The 12703-nt window shown below is 37.9% G+C and overlaps 1 long non-coding RNA gene across 3 annotated transcripts in view; it reads left to right on the top strand.

Annotated features, from left to right (window-relative positions):
- Positions 1–533: 533 nt before the first annotated feature.
- LOC139606249 (uncharacterized) overlaps positions 534–12703 on the top strand; it is a 91984-nt gene continuing 79814 nt past the window's right edge. The window contains exon 1 of one of the 3 annotated variants that reach the window (XR_011684582.1): positions 534–874. This is a non-coding gene — a long non-coding RNA (uncharacterized lncRNA). The remainder of the gene's footprint in view (positions 875–12703) is intronic. The other 2 variants (XR_011684580.1, XR_011684581.1) reach the window with 2 other exon arrangements.

The following is a 12703-nucleotide window of genomic DNA, read 5'->3' as shown; positions in this document are numbered from 1 at the left end:
CATTTATTAATACATGTGGGTGAGTTACATTTCACTGTAACTTTGTCTTTATTAAGCCAAATCAATACACTTAGAGTTGCAGTTATCATATATTGTAATTTTAATACAATAAATAATTTACTTACTGAACACTATCAACAAACATACAGATATCCTTCAGCAGCTACATACATAAAATAATTACAGCAATTACAAATAACCACGTGTTCCCAGTATTTTTCTAACAAGACAATGAAAGAAATGCCACTGTATGTTGTGTGATGTCACAGCCATCTCCTCTTCAGTTTTGGTTGAGTTTCTTCTAATCCTTCATTCAAGTTGTTTCGAGTCTCTCAAATTTCTAACAAACAAGAAAAGTCAGCAGTTAATATATATTCTGATATGTTTGTCTGAACAAGTCTGTCAAGTTATATACGTATTTATTATTTTATTCTATTTATGTATTTATTTTATTTGTTCTTTTTTAAAAAAAAAATATATATATATATATGAACTGATTTGTCTGAATGTTTGTAATTTGGTTCAATTTAAATAAATGTGTGAAAAAAAAAATAAAGAAAGCAAGAAATGGTGAAACAGCGCCCTCCCCTCAGCACATGGAGGACGTCAGGTCGGGTGGTGATTACGTCAGTCTGTCATTAAACAGGACAGGTGAAGTCATTAAATCTCAGGTAACATTGCGTGGCAGTCGTTTGTGCTCAACCTCATGTTAGTACAAATGTAGTCCTAACTTTGAAAAGGTAAGTCAGCAGTTAGCGGTTAGCAGTGGGCCAGTTTTGCAGTATTGTTGCTGATAAGTTGCTGTGTTGGAGTATGGATGTTAACCACCCAGCGTCCACAGAGAACAGGAGGAGGACGTTCATCCTCAAACAGCGTGAGTCACATTCACTCTCTCTGTCTGTCTGTCTCTTCAGTGGCTCAGCTAAGTGGCCTGCCACGCCTGCTTCTGACCTGATGTGCAGCTGGAGTTAGATTGTTAAATATGCTTTTGCCACTATTGTGCCTTGTTTTCTGGGCGTTGTTGTGTTGTTGCTGTATACAGAGCCCCCTAGTAGTCCAGTCACCAACTGTGCTGTGTGTGATGTTTATATCCCACAGAGACAATGTGACAGTTGGTTATTAAAATTTAGTGTTGTTTTTTTTTTTTTGTCTTTAAGCTGTGCTGTGTAATGAGTAATTAGCTTTGATGTGCAACTAGTAGGTAAGTCATGTATTTGATCCATGCATCGCTTTTTAGTGTAAACACTGACTTTTTTAAATTACCCAGGAGTTAATTCTGAGTAGTCCTTCTTATTCAGGTACTATACTGTACTACTGCTATTAAAATAATCTTAGTAAAGCCGGAACATTTAGTCAATTAATCGATGATTTGATCAACAGAAAATTAATTGCCCATCTTTTTGTTGTCAATTTATAAGCAAAAATGCCAAATAATTGATGGTTCCTGCTTCTCAAATGCGAGGTTGCCTTTCCTTCGCATACATCACAGTAAAATTAATATTTTTGGGTTTCAGACTGTTGCAAGGCATTTAAAGTCATTACATTGGGTTATTGGAATTTAAAACAGGCCTTTTTTTTTTTTTTACCAAATTCTGACATTATATGGACAAAACAATCAATTAGTTAATTGGGAAACTAATGGGCATATTAATAGATAATGAAAATAATGTGTAAGCTATGTGAAAGCCATGTGTCTATGGCATGTATTGTTTCTTTTTTATGTGACCATACAGTAGATATATCTGTTGTCTGAATATCCTCTGGTAGTCTGTGTTGGTTATTGTAAAATGACACCAGCATTGTCCCACTAGATCCCACCCTATTTTTTTAAAAGGCCTGTATAATTCAGCTTCTTTTCTAATCTTTTTTATACACCACACTACTGATCAAAGCTTTAATGTTAATTGGCATTATCCGGCCCCTGTAACATAACAGCAGCACACAGTCTCACCCCTGTGGTTTAAATGGGCCAGAACCACTACTGCCTCTTGGCTAAAATTTTCTACTGTTGAGCTCAAAAAGATATTAACTTCTCGAATGTAAGCAGACATAAAAAATAATACGACATATAACCAGAAATCTATTTAGTCTTTTATAGATCTTTACTCCCTGTCTCGTAGATGTATTCCTCAGACTTGTGAGTCCTGAAGTGGCATGAGGAGACTGTCAGGGGTCTTTGAGAGGCTTCTGGTTTTATCAACCAAAATAAAAATCAGTTCCATTTGATGATTATTCAGTACCCAGAGATCATGGAAATGACCATACAAAATGATGATTGTTTAGATCATAAGTATGATTGCCCACATTATTGCCTATTCCCCACACAGTGCCCACTGTTAAATAATTCTGTATACAGTTAAATAACTTTGTACCAAAACTCTAACAAAGATCACATCAGATGGGGTGCTTTGGAACAAGTGCTAATGAAATAAGGGTCTTTGGGCTAATGTGCATCTAAATGGGTTTTCTTGATGTGAAAACATTTGGTGATTACTCATTTAGACATTGAGCAATATTGCTGCTGAGGCAGTAAAACTGCACTGCACTGCTGAATATGTGACAATTTGCTGCCCAAAAGCTGGAACAAAAGTTGGGGTTTTGATGAAGCCGGTCTTTTCTTCCAGTAACCGCTTGGATACTGTCTTGCAGATTCAATCCACTAACCTGTCAGGAGGTATAAATTGCCAAAGGAAATGGCGTGAGTGTTGACAGAGGGCTGGAGTGTGAGCAGATCAGACATAGCTGTGATTGGGAACTTGATCAAAAGCAACAGAGATCCAGTGAAGAAAGGAAGCAGGGCTCCTTCACATTGCTTGGGGTTGAATAACAGACAAGGTGATTTCCTTCTTAGTTTACCCATGGGTTTGAAGGATTCAATGCCTGATGTAAACTCATGTTAGTAAAGGCCCTCTACTTGAAATGTCTCTGACAAAGATGTTTGAAACATAGAGCTAAACCGAGTCAAGACAATTTATTTTTCACTTAATAAATCTATACACACCATGGAGAGCAAAAAGAGGAGTTATTTTTGTTCAGCAACTCATTAAAACATGCTTGAGGCTATGTGATTGTATCACATGTTTTCGGGGGAGGAGTATAAGTGTTGCATGCTCAAAAATAGGCCATCCAATCCAGCGAGGAGTTACTGAGTGAAGTTATTCAATGGGATGATGACTGAATTGTAAAATACGGACACTTTCCCCATTTCTGAGAGAAGAAATTGTTTAATTTTCATACAATTAAGATGGAAATTGTTCAACTGATACCCTCTCAGTGGCAGTAATTTTACAGTTACTGCCCTACCAAAGGGAAGACAACCTCAGCTCATGCAGCAAAACCCCCAGCTCTGCGTCTGTGAGAAGATGGTTTATGAAAGACTCACTCTCTGTATTGCTGAAGGGATTTAATTTTACGACAATCAAAAGTTCATCTTTTACGTTTTAAGTTTCAGATATTTGATGATGCAAGGTTATTACTGTGATTTTAAGTGCACCAAATGTACAAAGAAAATACAGACATTTACTCTTTTTTATGAGGCACACTAATTGACAGGTCTTCCAGACAAATTAAAATGCAGATCAAGAGAAGCAGACACATTTAAGTTGTGAGTGCCTAAAATTTGGATCAGATGGATGCAGCCAAATACGTAAAACAACAACAGAAAATCAGTATATTTCTTTAATATGAAGTAAAAGAAAAAGAAAGAGACTGCAGTTCAAGAAAACAGTGTTTCCATTGGTAGTGATACAAACCTATTTTATAAACTACTGACTATTTCTAAAAAGCAAGGTTCCAGTTGCCACAGATGTCCCTCTCCATTCAAATGTGTTAGCCAACCCATGCAAGTGTTTAATAAACACACATAAACCATCTGGGTGCAGAGAGTAAGTCTGTCTGTATGACTGCAAGCATCAGAAACTCTAGTAAGTAAAGCAATGGCTGTAACATGCAAAAAAAAAAAAAAAAAAGATATGCTGTATAATGAGGTTTGTGTCAGTTCTAACCTGGTCTAAGAGTAGAAAACATTTTAGAATTAAACATTTCATTTAATGGGGCAGGACAGAGCTCTCTGTAGTTTTTACTTTGTCTGTAAAATAATTGAAATGGTTTAAAATTACACCTCACTTACAAGTAACAGTCGTAAGATGGTGACACGAGAATGACAATATTGTGTAATTGTCTGTTACTATGAAAATGTATAATTACTAGTGATACTGAGCATAAGCATACTCTCACTCACAGCATATCAGTGAGAATTGCTGGAAATATTTCACAGGTTCTTTTCATGTTCTGAACAGAGGAGACATGGACTCGAGGTCAGAACAAGTGAACCCTGTGCTTGGATCCCAGCCTATAAATACACCTTGAAGTCAGCATCAGTACATTAAGCACCACATAAAATCTGTCCATTTTGATATGTGTCATGATCCTAGAACTGTTAAGTTTATTTCTAAAAGGACTTGAAGATTTCACCTTGAAAGTTAAAGCCTCAAGCTAAAGTTGAGTTGTTCAGGGAATCAAAACTTCCATCAGTATAGGTGAATAGAGGAAACATATAAAACTATAGTTTATGTCCATTGAATTAACCTCATATTTTCTCTGCTGTAGAGATGTTGTTTGTGAAGACCAAGGCAGGCAATTTATTGATCGTTTTGCTGGACCAATGTGATGTTTGCAATGACTCATCCAATTAAAGTGGAAAATTGCAGTAATTTTCCAAAATCAATTCCAAAAATTCAGATAGAACATATATTCATGTGGGCAAAATGATTAGCTTGCAGTGTATAGCGATCTCTTACATACATGCCAGTGCTTTTAATATAAACAGTATACAGAAAACAGTACAGGATTTTTTAGGATGATTCAGTATTGATATGTATATTTTATATTTTGCCTTTTCTCTCTTTCTCTCTATTTTGTGTACAAGATATATGCTGGACAGGACAAGTAACACCTATAAAATAAATCTGTCAGTGCTCTCTGGTGGATATAATTTGTAATGAGGTTGTCACTACAACCTACAGTATCTTTAGCATTTCTCTACTGTGACCTACTGGCTATGTGATCCTTATATCTGCAATAAGGTTATCCCATCTGATAACATTGTCCCAAATATTTATAGGTCTGAATCTAACCTCAAACATAGTTTATCTGATCATTGGCAAGGGGTTATTAAAACTTTGTAGTTTATACAGTTATGAGGTTATTTGCCTTTGTATCATGTGTTATTGTGTTTTTTCTTTGTTTTTTTGCAATACTTGTTACAAGGACTTGAGTATCCCCAATGTATTGTCTGGCAGTTAATGCTGCTAACACTCTTGAACTCCCATCTTTGCTGAATTATTTTATAATGACTCCACTGCCTGTTTAAATATTCTCAGTTGCACTGTAGTCAGAAATCTGCATACTCTCTGAGTTTTTTTTATTAATAGAATATCAAATAATTTTAGTAATATTTTCCTACCTAGCTGATGGGGTGGGCAGTTGACTGGGTTGAACGCTGGCTGGGTTCTCTGTGTGTGGGTGAAGGAGGCATTGCTGTTATAATAAGGGCATATGCACAGTTTCACCACACTCTAATATAGGATGTTTTTAACTAAGCATACACTTGAAGTCGAGCATCGTACGGTGCCACTGTAATTTGTGGAGTCAGAGTCCACCGACCTTTGAAACTTTTGCTAAAATCAGTGCATAAAAGATGCATGCAGTTGTTTCTTCAAAAAGATTTGACTGAGCACAAACCAGGCAGAGATTGCTGAGTTTTGCTATGTGGCGGCTGGGGGTCTCAGTGGGTGCGGTGTGTGTTATGACAGTCCAAGGTTCATCATATCTTGACAAATGGAGTTGTTTACATCAGACACAGCGTACAGAGGACATGGCACCATCAAGACAGATGGCCTTGATTTTCCCACACGTTCCCTCTCATCTCCCTAATAGAACCGGGGCAGGCTGTCAGGAGCAATGTCGAGGAGGCTTTCATTTACATCCTGGATGAGGATCAATAACATCTCAATTTAAAAATCAATCATTTCTTGTCACCGTGGCTGATTTGTTGGAGGTGTGTGACAAGTGATAGTGTGTTTTTTCAAGTGACTGTAAATATGAGATGTATGTCGAATGAAGCAACATGGGAGAAGATTTTGTGTTTTTATAGAGATTTTGATATTTTTGTGCTGATGAATGTGTGTTTCATAAAATATATTTTTGCCACATATATTTTATTTTTGGCCATAAATTGCAGCAACTAAACGGAAAAGCTCCATATTGATAAAGTTTGAAATATTTCTCCTTTTCGTATACTCATTCCTTTGACAGGCGGACTGGGGCTTTGTGGATTTTAAATGATGGTATCTGAGACAAACAGGTCACAAGGGTATATCAGACAGAGTCCCATCACGCTATCTGTCAGGGACTTACAGTCATATGGTCCTGGGAACTATAAGGAGCTGACATCTCTTCACATCATCGTGGTCCAGGATACCTGTCGAAGCAATGGAAATCTGTTTGCTTCACAGCAGCTAGAGGAAGGAGGTTGACCCAAGGAGAGTCAGGCTGTGTGTTTGGTGCTCGCTTGGCAAGAAGAGTACGTGGATGCTCAATAAACTTAGCTGAGGTCACCATCAATCTCTCACCCAATGGGAGAGATGCTTAGAAGTCCTCTGGCTGAGGATGATGAATGGTGGCTAGTGGAGGAGAGGAAGCTGCTATAATATTTGGCATTGTCTGGAGCTCTCTGTAACTCTATGTTGGAGACAAGTTTCAGTATGTCCACAAGCCAGCAGGCAGAGCTTTGACATACTCAATGTCTGCTCTGCTACTGCGGTGGGATTTTTTTTAATATCATATCAGGGCATGGCAGGAAAAGAAATCTTTGTCAGAAGGTAATGTTTTCAGCGCACAGGTAAAATTAAATTGCATAATCTAGCCTTGAATATATTCTTTCATCTAATAATATTGTGGCTCATACAAGAACATACTTTTGATGCTTGAACTTCATTCAACACAAACTCCATTATGCAGAATGAATCCACCATACACAAATACAGTACAAACACTGTATTGACTGTCACTCAAAGATGAGCCATCTATTACGAGCTTGTGGGAGGCAAGCAAGGAAGCCATCCCTCTGCATTTCAGAGGGAGATGTCTTGAGGGGAGTCATGGTGAGATGGAGAAAAATGACCCTTCATCTTTGATGGCAATGAGAGAGAGGGAGCGCTGACAGTTATCCAAACAGCTTTCCGTGCAGATCCGCAGCTCAGAATCAGTCACGCAGGCAGTGAGTGTGGTGAACTGGGAGGACAGTGACCCCTGCCAACAGGCCCCCCAGAAAAGAGGCTGTCAAAGAAAGAGACACTTACACTTAAGTGATGCCTGACTGCCTCTGAGAGTCAAGTGCTCTCTGCATGCTAGCATACAATTTCATCTTTCTTTAATAACTGAAAATACTTACCTGCATTGATTTTGGTATCACCGTGGTAGCAGCTGGTGATGCAAAGGAACCAGTTTCCCTTTGATTTGCATACATTCAGATGATAAAATGCGGACTCTTTTCGGAAGTTTATTTACATTTAGTCCGTCTAGTTCTCCAAAATCCAATCGCAGTATGCTCTAAATGGCACATCTGACTTGCCTGTAAATAGTGTACTGTGACAAAGAAATATTCAAGCACTTTGTTGTCAGAGGCAATAAACTGTCACTCAGTCACACATCTCTCTTGTGCATCTAGTGTGACGGCTCCGCTTCTTACGCAAATTGTCTCAGTCAAAGCAATGACCAACGCTGATTACACTGATGTCAAATACTGTTGGAGGCAAAGCAGTCTCAGACATCTTAACAATTGTCATCAAGCTACAATTTGGAGAAATTCCCAGCCTCTAATATGTAGTGCTATCATCTACAGTAATAATTATCCAGAGAGTGTAGAATTGTGAGTTGAGTTATCCAACAGTCAACTTTTTGCTACTATGAATAATAAGATTATGTATGTCCATCAATTTTGTCATTATCTGATTACAGGGGAGCAATTGCTGCATAAAATTGAAACTGGATAACTCTAATCCTGTAAACAATGCCTTATGTTTTTGTCAGAGGTCTGAGGGATTCCACATTTTACAGAACACAAGTAACCGCATTTAAAATTATATACTTACAAAAACCGATTTATCTTGCAAGGAAAGGAGTGTTAAATACATCGGTGATTTTGAAAGAGGAAACAACAAGGTCTTCCACTTATGGAAGTTAAAATCATGAACAGTGAAACACATCTTAGCTTAATTCATTACACCCAGGGTCTCTGCTGCCACACCTGTGCTTGGTCTGGTATGACCAGTAGCTTATGATGGCTAAAGTTAGCATAACATAAGCTAATGATAGGTACATATTGCTCAATAGCTGAACTACTGAATCAATTTACTTTATGATTGCGAATTTCAGTTTTCATGTTAATATTGACGGAGATATGAGTTGATTTCTTGTTTGGGACCCATACAACTAATTTCAATTGGCCGTAATAGTTGAGCACTTTCACAAATCAAAAATCCTTGTGATAACTTTCATAAGTCTTGGTCTGAACATCATCTGTGCCAACTTCAGTGAGGACTGAAAAAGATTTGTCTGAGGAGTAGGGAAAAAACACTTGTGGCAGCCGTGTCAAATAGGTTGACATGACAAGTTGCCATGTATCAACCTAGGCTCCCTCTTATCGTATTACCAGACAGGAATTTTAAGTTTAAGGCAAACACATCAACAGGCAAAATATAAAGGAAATAGGAATCTGACATGAGAGGAGATGTGAGTAACATATTAAAAGGAAGGAAGTATTGCAAAAATATGTAAACAAAAGAAAGCATAACCTAAGATGCCGGATGGGGAATTACACTTCCCTCCCAAAAAAATGTGTGAAACCTCTTAATGGTGTGTCTGTACACCAGTCCTAGATGAGTTAATCCCACGAAACAGAAGTGCAGTCCATAAAATGTACAAAACGCAACCAATCACAGTTTTATTCTCACTTTTGAATGCTGTTAAGAGGATCCGATGCAGAAAATGCCCCCAAAGGTCAAGCCCATAATTACACTCCTTTTACCTAAGTGGAGAGCATGTCACAAATCCAATCATCGCCTGAATGAGGGATACCCAATCTCCGAGTGAAAATGAGTTGGTTTCAGAACTATGCTCTTGCATTATTGAACTTACATTATCCACAATGAAGCACAAAACACCTTTAGTGACCACTGTCTCAGCCTAGACATAATTGATATCTCTCTCTTGAGGGTGCTAAGCTGCACAATTCAAATAAGGAGTTGAATAATGAAGTATGGCTTGGTAAATGTATTCCTACCTCCATCATGCGCCACATTATAGCATATTGTAATACAGACAAGCTTGTTTTATCCGTCTGGAAACACTATCGCCTGTATTGTGACCTCGTTGGAAAAATGGGTAGACTAAACACTTTTTGTGATATTGTGATTGTGATTTTTTTCCCCTGATAGGGAAAAAAAATTCTGGTGCTTTTTTTAAAAAAATGTTTTGCCATTGATTTTCAGCAGGATGCCGTGGTGGTCAAATGATTGGCTGGCATGTGGGATTGGCAGAAAAGTGTTTTCTTGACGTTTAGTCCTAGGGGGAATGCCTTTCTTAGTCAACAAGTCAAAAACCTTTCAGCCTCTCGAAACAATAATCATCCCATGGGACATGTAGCAGCCTCTTGTAAAGGAAGTGTGTTTGTGTGTGTTTCTTGCATGCGTGGCAAAGTCTGGCTTAAAAAACACATTTTTCCACCAGACACTACATAGTTGGAATGGATTTTTAGGTACACAGCCACACAATGGTGGCACAAAAATGGCACTTAAAAAAAAGGACAGTACTGTAAGTGAAACCGCACAAGCTCTGAATGCAGACGATAGCATGAATGGAGATAGCATAGATGAAGATAGCATAACTGTGCATATTGATGTATAATGGAAAATGTAGCTGCTAGTTAAATGATAGTGGTCAGATAATTTGGAGGTGAAGTCAGAGTTGCACAAATGTCAGCATACTGAGGAGTTCAGTTTTATTTTTCTTTCCTTACTTGAATGCACTTGGTCATTTACTTTTAAGAACCTTTGTTTAATGAAAAAATGGCCATTGATTAGAAAATAAGGATTGTTTTTGTCTTCACTAAAAGTGTACCTTATGCAAATTAAAAGGAACGAACAGGGGAAACTAGAGCAAGTTGAGATGGAAGCCTTTCTCCAGTATAACTACTATTGATTATCTTTACTGTGAGGACCTTAGTGGCTTAAATAAAGTGAAAAGTGTAGACAAACAGAAAGGAGTAGACAAGGCTTAACTCAAAGTAAAATGGAGGTTGACTGCAAAGTAAAAATCAGTTACAGGGTGAGAATCTATAATTCCTTTCTTCTCAAGGCAGCAAAAAATACATACGTCTATGTCTACATGAGTCTTTGTATGAGGCTGAGTGACCAAAGGCATGTTTTTCTTACAACTGCATCAGGAACAACTGCTCAGCAGAGCTGAGATTGCCACGGTTCCAATCTGGTGACAATAGTAGACAAACACCCTCCCCATGAAAATCTGCCTGCAGATTCTGACAGAAGGGCAACATGTGAGGTTGTGAACCTCCAAGGGTCCCCTGTAAAGACCCCCTGAATTACTGTAAAATAAAGTTTCCCCTTGTTAATTGAGTATTGTTAAGAACCAAAGCGATAATGAAGGATTACTGAGCGCTTACACTTGGGTGTTGGAAGCCATGTTAAAAATGCAATGCGGACTAGTTTGCTGTGTGGTGCCAAAAACAAAATTACAGTCTGTTCTTATTTTTAGGTCATGATTAATTTGTGGTGGTGAGGGTTTTGTGCTGCGTGTTAATTAATGCAAAATAAGCAAGACTATTGAATTTATGAATAACATCATCACAAAGGGAGAAATGGTTGTGCTTACCAGCCTAAGGCTGATATTCAATCATACTAAGAAACATAGTTGTCTGGATATGACAATTATTCAACTTGCATTCTTACTAAGCTTATGTAAGGTTGCTAAATATGAATATATTTGTATGCAAGTCCAAACCTGTTCAAACCTGAATGTTTTAGGTTGCCTGCTGCAGATTAGTTTCATCTGCCAAAATCAAATCTACTCACTAATGTGTTGGGATAAATTCATTACTCTTCTCTAAAGAATTTTACTATTCTTGAGGTTATTTTTGTCAGCTTAATGTCTCCTAAATCTAGTGTGTCATGTCGATACCTGGAGGGAAGAATACGGACAAAACTCAAATGATTCACCTATTTCAAGGCCTAAGATTGTCCCTTTCAATTTGGATCATCGCTGCTTTGGTGAGATGAGGCCATTCTGAATGGAAAGATAACTAAGAGCCAGCTTGTTTATGTTTTGTGGTCAGGGGGTTCATGCTGAGCAGCAAAGCTCACTTTTTCTGTGAGTCAATTTTGTGGCATCCCAGAGGCTAGTCTCTCAGATTAGCACAATGGGGATTATCCCGCCCAGCCTGTGTTGATCCTTCCACTGGCTGAGAGAAGCAATGCAACTGCACCCAGTACAAGGAGGTGTGGGTGGAAGCATACTCAGGAAAGTTAACTGAGCAGATTCACTGTGGCCTTATACCAAGGACAAAAATGAGTAGACAAATCTGAAATGGCAGTGATAGACAAAATGTGTAACTAGCTTGCAGATATTTTGAGGAAGCAGTTTACATTTGTGCCAAAATAATTTGCAGCAAGTTTCATCTACTTCAATTACTATAATACCATAAACCAGTGGTTCCCAATGTTTTTCAAGTCATGGCCCACTTGAAAATCTCAAAAATCCTTGCGCCCCACATCTGACCCTATAACAATATGGAGGCCAAATAATGCCTTTTCAGAGCACTTTTTATCTTAATGATAATGATCGAAATTCAGAACTAAACTGAAAGCAGGGGAAGCTCAACCTTTATCTTTTGTTTGACTAGGAGAGGTTTCGATTCATCATCTTTCTTTTAAATTGTTCCTGTTGCTAACCAGATATTCATTTCGATACACAAGTGTAAAAAGACAAAAGTCTCTATCATTGGCTTATCAGTGAGTGAGCCCTAATATGAGAAAAAGAAGAAGAATAAAAAAAAAAAAATTTGAATGTTTTTAAGATCATTTTGTCTTAAAACACAATTTATGTATGAATATATTTTTTTCATAATTACATCTTTTCACCAAAATTGTACATTTTTGCAAATGATTTGTTGGCCCACTTGCAACTTCACGGACCACTTGTGGGGGACCACTGCCCTAAAACCTAAAAATAAAAAATGAAAAAAATAAATAAACCTCCTAAAATCTGAAAAGAAGGACCTTGTGAGGGCATTTAGACCTTACAGAATGGTTAAAACATACAATATACACATATAGATCCAGAGTTAACATCCACCACTGCAATACTGGAATGTCATCATACTGTGCAACCTACTGACCTGCATCTACCCAGACTTGTAGGCATTGATGTTTACAGTGATCTAGCAATGAGACGTGCGCTGTAACAACACCATATTCTCCCCTAGTTTACATTCATGGATAGTGCTGAGGTCTGTGTAGGACACCACCAGTGTGTTGCATAAAATTCAATCTGAATTTGACATCCAGGGTCCATCACTGTGTATTTTTCCAAGCAGTGGAGTGAGAGCCCTGTGCATTACGTGTACATA

This window comes from Trachinotus anak, unplaced genomic scaffold (assembly GCF_046630095.1).
Source record: "Trachinotus anak isolate AG129_WGS33_773 ecotype Australia unplaced genomic scaffold, CSIRO_AGI_Tana_v1 ptg000021l, whole genome shotgun sequence".
NCBI lineage: Eukaryota > Metazoa > Chordata > Actinopteri > Carangiformes > Carangidae > Trachinotus > Trachinotus anak.
Note: the sequence above shows the minus strand (reverse complement) of the source record. Positions and strands in the feature narration are given on the sequence as shown.